This window comes from Ictidomys tridecemlineatus, chromosome 12 (genome assembly GCF_052094955.1).
Source record: "Ictidomys tridecemlineatus isolate mIctTri1 chromosome 12, mIctTri1.hap1, whole genome shotgun sequence".
NCBI classification, from domain to species: Eukaryota; Metazoa; Chordata; class Mammalia; order Rodentia; family Sciuridae; genus Ictidomys; species Ictidomys tridecemlineatus.
Genome location: NC_135488.1, coordinates 119,674,177 through 119,686,473, shown reverse-complemented (window position 1 = coordinate 119,686,473; position 12,297 = coordinate 119,674,177).

The following is a 12,297-nucleotide window of genomic DNA, read 5'->3' as shown; positions in this document are numbered from 1 at the left end:
CACAGGACTGCCACTGCTTCCCATGAGCAGACCCCTGCTGACCCTTCACAGCAAGATCCATGCCCGCTCTGCTCTCCAGACCTCGAAACCTGACCCCATGCGATGAATAAGAAATCCCACCAGGGCTGCCCACGGGCCTGAGGACAGAGCACAGCCATGGGCAGACGGAAGTGCTGGCCACACCTTCAGTCACTTGTGTGCACAGTCAGGACAGATCACTGTGAGGTGGCCCAGCTGCAGAATTCCTGCAGGAGGTGACTGAGGTGTCCTGAGGCCACACCCCAGGTCACCGAGCCTCCAGTGCTCCGCAGGGAGTGGTCAGGCAGCACTGCTCCAGGGGCCAGTGTGGCCACGGAGCCAGTCCCCAGCTGTGTGCTGGACCATGGGCAGAGGACACAGCCAAGGTGAGCACACAGCTGGATGCCAAGGCTGTCCCACAGGACCTCGGGACCTCAGCCTGACCCCTGGCAGGGGCCCGAGGGCTGGTGCCACAGACCCCCGCTGCTTGGCTGGTCTGTCCTGGCCCCGGGGAAGTCTGCAGCACGGCAGCCCGAGGCCCGGAGAAGCCAAGGAAGCTTCTGTGACCCCCTGGCACCCCAGGTCTGCTTCTTGAACACAAGCCCCGTCCCGGGGGCTGTGAGACAGCTGAGTGAGCCCAGCTGCAGGCTCCTCGGCAGCCCCACACCGTCCCCGCTGGTGCCAGAGCCAGGGAGAAAGTCTGGCACTCTTCCCAGAGCACCGATTTCAGACAAAACCACAGACAGAGCAGTTTGTGGCCCTGTTCTCTTCTCTGTCTGTCGGAATCTGTTTGCAGTTTCAGAGGCAGAAACAGGCTTCTCAGCCCATCTTGCAGGCAGGAGAGGCTTTGTGCGCAGAGAGGAAAAGGGAATTTTCTGGGTAGAACTTCGTGAGCCTCTGAAAAGGGGACAAACCCAATTGCTGGGCACTCGATTCTTTTTGGCTCTTGACTCTTGCTGCTGCTGGGAACAAACAGATGGTGGCAGGAGCCCCAGAAGCTGCCATGAGAGCACAGGGCCCTCCCCCGAGGGTGGGGCAGGGGGCAGGGCGGCCAGACGGCTCCAGGCTGACCACCTACAACACCTACGAAACCCACATTCCTCCCTCGTCTGGGAATTCCACGCTGCCCTCCACCACGGAGTAAACCCATCAACCAGAGGACTGCAGCCCAGCTCAGTCCCACAAAGGGACACTGGCTCCCAGCCCACGCCGCAGAAGGTCCTCAGCTTCAATCTGGGAAGATCTGGGAAGGACTGGGTGGCTGGCAGCCCCCACAGGGTGGACACTACCCCGCCCTGCTGGGGGGAGGGGGAGTGGGGATGGCCCTGCAGGGAGGAGGGGCAGAGGAGGCACGGGGACATGAAATGCCTCAGATGCACTCTGTGGGCAGGAGGTCCTCGGGGGCTGTGAGGGCAGACAAACCGAGCTGACCCCAGCCTCCCACACCATCTGAGATGACGGCAGGTGTCAGCCACTGTCCCCGCTTGGCTGTGGGACCCCCCGCACCACCATGCAGGCTGGTGTCAACTGGTGTCCCAGCTTGGCTTTGGACCCCCCCCACACACAGAGTCATCCGCTGTCCCCGCTTGGCTGTGGGACCCGCTCCCATGCAGGCAGGTGTCAGCCACTGTCCCAGCTTGGCTTTGGACCCCCCCCCACACACACACACACAGAGTCATCCGCTGTCCCCGCTTGGCTGTGGGACCCGCTCCCATGCAGGCAGGTGTCAACTGGTGTCCCAGCTTGGCTTTGGACCCCCCCACACACACACACAGAGTCATCCGCTGTCCCGGCTGTGGGACCTGCTCCCATGCAGGCTGGTGTCAACTGGTGTCCCAGCCCAGCTATGGGACACTCCCCCACCACCATGCAGGCCGGTGTCCCAGCCTCCACCACTCTCCTGGGAGCTCCCCGCAGTTGCAGCGGTCACAGATGTCCCTAGGCACGCCAGGTCAGGGGACAGTGGCTCCCCAGGTGAGAGCCTCTGTACTGACTCTGTGGAGAGCAGCGTAGGGAGGACACTGGACAGAGGAGCACCCAGTGTGGGAGGTCGGGCCGGCCACGTCGGCAGAGGACACAGGAAGAGGAGCCTGCTGAGATGTGGAGCGTATGGGTGACTCTGTGTGTGAGTGTGGAGGGAGCCCCACCCCCTCCTGGACACAGCGCCTGCAGGTCCTGGGCAGGGTGCCCCCTGGTGCAGGAAGACGGAGCCATGCCATGGAGAAGGGCCAACCCCCGGGGCTGCTGGCAGCCACCAACTGCATGGGCGCAGCCCCCAGGTGTGCCAGTGGCTGGGTGGTGGGCACTAGCCCTGGGCAGGGCTGGTGGGAGGCCAGGTTTGGAGGAGTGTGGCTGGCTGAGATGGGGAGCTGGAAAGAGGTGCTGCAGCGTGGGTCCTGACTCGCCCTGGGTGCACTAACTACTCTCCTTGGATTTTGAGGGGAGGAGTTGGGCAGGCCCCTGGGTCGGAAGCTGGGGATGCTCTGGGCTGGGGAGATCTGGGGAAACGCAGCCTCCCTACTGTCTGGATCAGGGCTGCGTACTTTACCCACCCTTCACTGTCCCCTCCTTGAAGGGAAGTGCCCCCTGGCTAATAGCACAGGAGCCACTCCCACCAGAGACGGACATTTCCCCCTGTGCTGCTGGCACCTGGGCCCCAGGACGGCAGAATGTGCCCAGGGCCACGAGGCCAGAAGTCTGCGGCTGGGTGCACACGGGCCAGTCAGCCGGCTGCCTGCCCCGGGTGGGAAGCAGGTCTGGGGCGGTTCCCAGCGGTCTGGGGCCCAGCTGGGGCAGAAAGTCTTCCTCTGTCACACATGAGTCTTCTCCAGCGTGGGAAAGCCATGCCCACCGGAAGCTGATCGGGCAGGGAGACAAGTGCCCGAAGGAAGCCAGCCCGAGCAGCAGGTCCAGCGGCTTCAGGATTAATGTAGCCCTGATGGCTCGGATGCCTCCAGGGATGCAGGCGCCAGGGGCACTGGGCTCCTTGCAGGAACAGCCCCCAGTCCCCCCACCCCGCCGCTGGCACACAACTCCAGGGGCCTGGACGGACCAGCCATCACCCAGGAGGTGGGCAACTCGGATCACCGTCTTGGACTCAGTGACCCGTGAGGTCATGTTCAGCAGGCCGCTGTGGGCAAATGGGCAGGAAGCAATCCAGCCAGTCCTGAGACGAGGGACACCGCCCACGAAGCAGGCGGTGGACAGTGGGAACTCAGCAGGAGGAGGGTAAACCAGGTGAAGGACGGGAATGTGCTCTGGTGCGGATCTGCAGGCCCGGGGGCTGGGTCCCAGCCAGCGTGGCAGAGGCGGGGCCTGGGGGGCCCTGGGCAGGAGGGGTGGACTCTGGGGATAGGGCTCTGTTACAGGTGGTGGGTCCCTGGGGCCAGCCTGGGAGGGGCTAACCCCTGGCCCCGTGCCAGGCTGCTTCCCTCCACCAGGTCTCCCACCTCAGGCCCCAGCATGGGCACTTCTGAAGCCACGAGCAAAAATCAGCGTTTCCCGGCCAGGCACAGGGCACACACCCGTGATCCCAGCAGCTCGGGAGGCTGAGGCAGGAGGATCTCGAGTTCAAAGCCAGCCTCAGCAACAATGAGGCACTAAGCAACTCAGTGAGACCCTGGGGATGCGGCTGAGTGGTCGAGTGCCCCTGAGTTCAACCCCCAGTGCTCCCCCACCCCCAATGCTTTCTCGTCTTCAGAGTTCTTGTTGGGACTTGGTCACAGAAGCAAGAGGCTCATCAGCATGAAATCTTAGTGGCCAACCAGGTCACAGCCCTTTACTGCCTTCTGGTACAGGAAGTTCACTCTGCTGCAGTGGAGACACGTTTGCTTCCTAGATACCCAAGCCCTAAACCACACGCCAGGTTTGCAGCGAAGGTTCAGGACGTGGGAGACGAGGTCCCGAATGTGGAGCCTCTCGAGGGGACTGGTGCCCACAGAAAGGGAGCCCAGGGATGCCCTGTCCTTCTCGCTGTGGGAAGGAGCCGGAGGACAGAGCCTGGGCCGGAGACCCCCGAGCTGCAGTGCCCTGCCCGGGACCCACTTCCAGAGCTGTGGAGCTCGGCGGGAAGGTGGCACTGCCACCCAGCGTAGGACGCTCTCGTCACCTGAGACAAGCCCACTCTTCCCCGGTCTTCCTGGGCGGGCCCGTCCTGGACATCACGCTGCCACGCTCCACAGCTCTCATCGACTCGCAGTGGCTTTGCCAGGGCCACCTCCCTGCTCCCGTGAGATGGCCACCTGTGCCACTCATCCAGCGATGGCGGGAACATGGCCATCCCACCCGGCTGCTCCGAGTGCCACCATCACCACGTGCCCACGCTTTGTGCAGGAGGATCCTGAGCTCCTCGCGGGTGTGCCAAGGAGGGCGGGCTGTGCCACGGGCCACCTGGCTGGCCTCTCCCAGACCCTGACGGTCTTCGCGGCCACCCCATCATCCCTCGCACTCCCCTCCGTGAGGCTCTGGTCCCCCGTGTCCTTACCGGCACCTGCTGCTGCCTGTCTGGTGACAGCTGTGGGTGGGACGGGCCTCTGAGACCATGTGTGGTGGCCCTCATGTGTCCCCCTAGCGTCACCTGCTCCACACCTGCCCGGCTCTCGGCCCCATGTCCACCCCTGCCCAGCCCCTCCACCTGGACGTCCCCCACACCTGGACCCTCCACCCAGCCGTCCATGCCCGCCCACCCCTCTACCCCATGTCCATGCCTGCCTGGCCCCTCCACCTGGCCACCCACACTGGCCGTCCCAAGTGCCCCTTCTCTCACCCTCTTCTGTCCTCAGTGCGGCCAGGCTCTTCACTAACCCCCAGCCCTTGACTGCCCAGTCCAGAGACCTCCTAGGAGTGTGATGGTGGGCCCTGCCCTCCCCCTCATGACTCCTGGGTCAGTGGAGTCCAGCGTGTTGGCTGGGTCCTCTCCCCCTTTCTGATGGTCTTTGTCTCCTGGAGACGGTCACTTGGCCAGGTGGGCCTGGCCTGGACTCTGTCTTCAGACATGCGAGTTTCTCCTCACCAACCCACTGCCCTCCCCTGGACCAGGGCGGTCACCTCCTGCCTCTCCATGAGGAAGCTGGGGGCAGGTGTCCCCGGAGCCACCTCTGGGTGCTGTGGCTCAGGACCAAAGTCCCCAGGGCTGGGCCCATCGGAAAAGGGACCCACAAGCGTCAACAGCTGCCCTCCTCCCTGAGGCCACAGCCAACCTCTCATGGCCCAGGAAGGCCAGTCCACCTGCTCCTGGGGACACAGCAAAGTCTCGATGAGGACATGGGACTGCAGGGCGTGGTGAGAAATGGGCACAGTCAGGGCCACGTCTCGAGCCAGCCTCTGGGTCTGGCGGTGCCACACCTGGCATGTCCCCGCGGCTTCCCACTGCCCACCCAGCTCCAGACCCACAGGGCTGGCTGCCACGGGGCCTTTGGCCCTTCTTTTGCTAGGAAGGCTCGCTGGGTCTGGGCCGCACTCCTTGGAAACCCGAGGGCTGCCCTGTGACCCCTGAGCCTCCCGTTGGGCGCTTCTTCCCACGGGTTAGGCCCCCGGCCTTCCTGAGGTGGGCCTGCTCCTCAACCCCTGCTCTTACCGCCCCACCAGGAGGGACGCCCGGGTGGGCCGCGGTTCTCTCACCACACCACCGCAGAGCGGAAACCTCGGCGGCTCAGTAACGACGTGCACAGCGGCACCCGGTACGCAGTGCTCATGCCGTGGCACGGGGTCCCATGTCAGCAGGGTTGGTGGAGCTGGCCTGGGCCCAGAGAGCCTCACCTTTCCTACTGACCGAGCCTCAGTGGACCCTGGAATCACAGCCGGCGGGGGGGGTCCAGCAGGCACCCAGGACTGGGGGTCAAGAAGCCAAGGCGTCCTGGGCATCCAGCGAGGCCCTTGGGCCCCTGGCACTGACCCTGGCCGGTACTGCCCAGGCTGAGGGCTGAGCGGCCTGGCAGGGACCGACGTGCATCCCCCACAGCGTTTCTCAGGTCGAGGGACAGCCTGTGCGGGGCAAACCCAGCCCGTGAGTCCTGTGGGGCCTGAATCGGACACCTAGGACCCTGTCCTGTGGACTGCTGGTGTCCACAGAGGGGCAGGAGGTGCCTCTGCAAGACAAGGGCCTGCAGCTCCCTACCTCCTCAGTCCACCCACACGCACACACTTCTCACACAGCTGCCAGCCCAGGGGTCTCACTGTCCCCACGGGTCCCCCTGACGAGGTTCTGCCTGCAAGCCGGTGTCTCCCACACGTCCCCGGGGGGTGCTGGCCGGTGTCTCCCACACGTCCCCGGGGGGTGCTGGCCCAGGACCATGCTCTGGGGTGTCACCAGAGGCCTTCCCCAGCTCTAATGGACACTTCTGATGAAGACAATCCTGTAGTCTGGACCCTCAGGAGACCCCGGTGCTCAGTGTCACCTCCAGAGAAAGTCCTCTTCTGCCTCCTGTGTCCACGTTGCAACGTGGACGACATCGTGGACGACATCGGCAAGCTGGGCCCAAAGCCCGAGCCAGGGCTGGTCTGTGGTGACCCGCCTCCCTGGCCTTAGGAGAGGGGTGACCTCGGGCCAGTGCAGGCCCAGTCACTTGTGTACCAGGGGCTGGACAGGGCTCCACAGACAGGCCAGGAGCACGCCGCTGTCCCCCGCCTGGCATCCAGGCTTGCTGCAGAGCCGGCCAAGGACCTGTGACCTGCCCCTCCCCTGGGAGGGCTCCACCCCGCTCAGAGGCCCGGCGGTCAGAGCGACGCTGCGCCCCTGCAGCTGCCACAGGCATGTCGTGGGGCTTGGACCCCGCGTGCACCTCATGTGCACAGAGGGGCTACTGCACTGAACACGCACCTAACACACGTGTTACGTGCTACTGTGCTTCAAACTCTCGTGTCAAAACCTTGCTTCCCAGTGCAGCGGGCAGGGCATGAGGGGTGACTGGACGTCAGGCTGTGTCTCCTCGAGGAGAGGGCCAGCCGCCCCCGAGTGCTACTCGGGACTTGCCCCCTCCTCTCCTCTGGTCCCTCTGCTCCGGCCACAGTCGCAGCTCTCAGTCTCGGCTGCCGCCTCAGGACTGAGAGCACCAGCCCAAGGGCTCTGCCGCAGCAGCGCCGGCCGACGAGGCTCTGCCGCTGCCTGAGTGACAGCCTCCTGAAGCACACAGCTCCCCCGAGGGCGGAGGCCACCAGGTCCACCGGGGGAGGGGCCTCTGCGCTGGCCTTTCAGGGCAGGGCTCTGGCCTGGGAGCCTCTGGACCTGGGTCCTGCCTGCTGGGGACAGGGGAGTGTCCCGGCACAGAGGGCCAGATGTGGCAGGGGCCTGGGGAAACAGGCGAGGAGAGGGTCAGGCTGGGGGGCCCGGGCCAAGCCCCGGTGCTCCCTGGACTCAGATTCAAACAGGGAGTCGGCGTGGGGTGCTGTTTTCAGAAACGGGGCGGCTGGGTGGAGTGGGGCCCGAGCTGAGAGGAGGAAGCCCGGGGGACAGAGGGGAGGGGGCAGGTGCCCTCAGCACAGCGCCATCCGCCGCAGGTGGACAGGAGAAGTGGGAGCCCCGGAACACACTGGAGGTGAGAGGAATCTGGTGAAGACTTTGCCGTTTGAGTTTCGGCTCCACGTCGGCCTGTGAGGACCGTGGTCTCTGTGTGGCCTCTGTGTGGGCAGCAGCCCCGTCCGCACTGAGGCTTCTGCCCGCGTCCCACAGGACGCACGGGGGCAGTGAGTCGGTAGCGGCCTCCACCCGTCCGTCCCCAGGGACGCCGGCTCCAGCAGGCAGGCCTGGGGGGGGACGCGGGCACTTCCCGCTCCATGCCGTGGAGCCCAGGGTCGCTGCTCCTGGACAGCAGGCTGCTCGATGCAGCGGGATGTCCCCGAAGGCCCAGGTGCTGCAGGACTGGCCCTGCAGAGGCGCGATCCGGGGGAGGGGAGGGCCTAGTGGAGGCCAGAGGACACCGAAGGGTGCCCTGGAGGGGTCAGTGAGTCGCCAGCGCAGCACGGGCCAGAGCGACCCCTCCTGGCCCCACCGAGGGCCCTGCAGGGGCTGCAGTCCCGGGGAAGAGGCAGCACAGGAGGGGCCTTGGCTTTCAGAGGGTCACAGGCCAGAAGAGCCCACGCTCTCCTGTTCTGGCCTGCCACCCCCTTCCCTGTCACCTGCTGCAGAGGTGCATGGGCACAACAGGACAGGAGGACTGTGCTCCTGGGTGTGCGTGACAGCATGAGGGCACCGAGCTGCAGGATTTGCAGGCACTGGGCTAAATGCCCCACCTCTTCACCAAGAATCTGCTCAGAGAGGTTGAGGCTCATGTGAGCATCACACAGCTGCGACAGGCTAAGGTTGTGGACTCTGGTGAGCAACTTGGTTCTCCCTGTTGTGCTGATCTGTCCAGGGTGCTGTCCAGGAAGTCAGCCCTTGACCTCAAGGCCCTGTTGGCTCTCCTGCCCTAGGGACGCCATGGGCTGGTGTCTCCAGGTCTCCTCACAGTGACTTCACTCCCATCTCCAGATTCTCCATAGGGAACACAGTTGTTCACAAAACACGTCCACGAGAGGGACTCTGAGAACCCCAAGCCCGGGCTGGGGACGCAGCTCAGTTGTAGAGTGTGGCCTCGCATGCTCAAGGCCCCGGGTTCAGCCCCCAGCATCGAAAAGAAAATTAGAACGAGAGCTTAGAAAGAACGCGGGTTCCCGGCCAACCTGCCACAGCACGAGTCGACCCTTGGATGATGGGTCTCCTGCCAGTCCTCGGGCCAGAGGCATCAGGATGGCGTCACACAGGTGGCCTGCCTGGCAACGGGTCCAAAGGTGGACAGTGCCTCTTGACCCAGGGGAAGATGCCTGGCAGCTGCCCTCACCAGCACCTTGCAGAGCCGCTCTGCAGGCCGTCTGCCTGCTGTGCCCAGGAGGAGCCTGCCAGAGGCCCGCCCGCTGCCTTACCACCGAGGAGCCGCTCTTACCCTTGGCATGGTCACCATCAGGAGAACAGACCACGCCCAGCCAGGGCCAAGAGGACACCCCCAAACTGTGCACAGTGGCACTCATCCTGTCCAGGTCCCCGTGAGAGAAGTGAGGATCCCTGCCAGGACCGAGCATCGGAGGACTCGCACACACTCGCACACACTCACCTACATACGCAGACACACACCCTCACAGACACACTTGGACTCACGCTCCCCTGCGCCCAGCTCACCTGCAGGAGAAGATCCCTGACAGGAAGTGCCCGCTCGGTGCCGGGGCCACAGAGGCCATGGCCGGGAACCTCAGCGAGGCGCCAGGGACACTGGGTGACAGAAGTGACCTCCCCAGCCAAGAGCGCGTCCTTCTGGGCCCCCTCAGGAACCTCCACAGGCTCACACTCACCCACACCCACACTCACCTGCACACACTCACTCACCTACACAGAGGCTCACACCCACCTACACTCACACACTCACCTACACATTCACCTACACTCACACTCACCTGCACACACTCACTCACCTACACAGAGGCTCACACTAACCCCCCACACACTCACCCACACCCACACTCACTCACCTACACAGAGGCTCACACTCACCTACACTCACACACTCACCTACACTCACACACTCACCTACACATTCACCTACACTCACACTCACCTGCACACACTCACTCACCTACACAGAGGCTCACACTAACCCCACACACACTCACCTACACATTCACCTACACTCACACTCACCTGCACACACTCACTCACCTACACAGAGGCTCACACCCACCTACACTCACCCACTCACCTACACATTCACCTACACTCACACTCACCTGCACACACTCACTCACCTACACAGAAGCTCACACCCACCTACACTCACCCACTCACCTACACATTCACCTACACTCACACTCACCTGCACACACTCACTCACCTACACAGAGGCTCGCACCCACCTACACTCACACACTCACCTACACATTCACCTACACTCACACTCATCTGCACACACTCACTCACCTACACAGAGGCTCACACTAACCCCACACACACTCACCTACACCCACATTCACTCACCTACACAGAGGCTCACACCCACCTACATTCACACACTCACCTACACTCACACTCGCCTGCACACACTCATCTACACACTCACCCACACCCCCACACACTCACCTACACACTCACCCACACCCACACTCACTCACCTACACAGAGGCTCACACTAACACACACACACTCACCTACACACTCTCCCACACACTCACCTACACAGAGGCTCACACTAACACACACACACACTCACCTACACACTCTCCCACACACTCACCTACACAGAGGCTCACACTCACCTACATTCACACTCATCCACACACACTCACCCACACACACTCATCTACACTCACTCACCTACACAGAAGCTCACTCACACCCCCACACTCACCTACACACTCACCCAAACCTACCTGCACACACTCACCTATACAGAGGCTCACATTCACCTACACACACTCACCTACACACTCACCTACACTCACACTCACCCCCACACACTCATCTGCACACACTCACCCGCACACACTCACCTACACAGAGGCTCACACTCACCAACACACACACTCACCTACACACTCACCCACACACACTCACCCACACACTCACTACACAGAGGCTCACACTCACCTATACACACACTCACCGACACACTCACCTACACTAACTCACCTACACAGAGGCTCACACTCACCCACAAACACCTACACACTCACCTACACTCATACCCCCACACTCACACTAACCTACACACACTCACCTACACAGAGGATCACACTAACCTATACACACTCACCCACACACACTTACCTACACACACACACTCACCTACACAATCACCTACAATACACTCACACACACACTCACCTACACACTCACCCACACCCACACTCACTCACCTACACATAGGCTCACACTCACCTACACACACACTCACCTACACACTCACCTACACTCACACTCACTCACCTACACACATAGGCTCACCCTCACCTACACACCGAAGCTTACACTCACCTACACACATAGGCTCATTCACACAGGCTCACACTCACCCACACACACACAGACACTTTTTTCAATCTACTCCTGGCCCCTCAGTCTTCCTGTGGAAATTTCAAAAGATCTGGGGAGTCGCTCCTTTCAACTGAGAAGTGGTAAATCAAGACGAGGTGGTGGGCACCTGCGTCAGATGCAGGAAGGACAGAGCAGGTCAGCCGGGCGAGAAGGCTCTGACCGCCAGCGGTTCCAACCGAGGCTGGCGCTGAGGGTCAGATGGAGTGGTCAGATGGAGCGGTCAAGCGTCCGAGTACCCCCTGCTTCCAGAGAGGAGCAGGGGAGAGTGGACAGACCCGAGGCCTCCCAGCGGGCACGTTGCAGAAGTGGCCTGGGGGCTGCCACCAGGAGGTGCAGGAAGAGCAGGCCTGGCACAGGGACAGACGGCCTCCAAGCCACTGTGTTGCCAGGTGTCACTGCCACCACCTTGAGGACAGGCTCACACATACACAGGCTCACACAGATACACACAGGCTCACACTCACAGATACACACAGGCTCACAGAGATCTGGTAATGGTGATGACTACCCTTTTCTTCGTTTCTGACAAAGGGGTGTTAGAGTCTCCAGTCTTGTGAAGAAGTCATCTGTGCTGTGTGAGGACAACTGTGCTTTGGTAAACACGCCTTCCTGGTAAACTTTTTCTTTTATCATTATGGAATGTCCCTGTTCTTCCCCGGCCATAGTTAGTGACCTGAAAACAGCCACTCCCACCTTCTATGCTCCGCGATTGCATGGTGTGACTTTCTCCAGCCTTTCCTTTCAACCTAGGGGCCTCTTGTGTTTTGAAGTGTGACTCTGGAAAGGGCATGTAGCAGATGGCTTTTCCTGCTTCGTCCCCTCAGCCGTCTCTCTCAGTTGGAGTCGGAGCCCTCCACAGTGCCCTTACTGGTGTAGATAGGTTTCACAGTTTCTGTGAGCCTGACCCTTTTTGTTTTGCCGTTACCCCCTCACACTCTTCCTAGTGCTATCTAAATATCCTTAGTATTGCATGTTAATACTGGGTTGGATTTTGCTATAGCTCTTGGCTCTATTTTATAGGCATTACCTTGCATGGTCTGTTTAGAACTGATAGGGCACCACTTCATGTAAAATGTGGAAAATCTGCCAATGTGCAGTCTTCCCAACACAGCCATGCCGGGAGGGCTTCACAGCTCCATTCTTTGAAAACCAGAGCAAACAAGGTCATCAATTTTGCCTTCTATACTCATGAAACATAAATACCCAAGAGGGGGAAACAGTTCTTC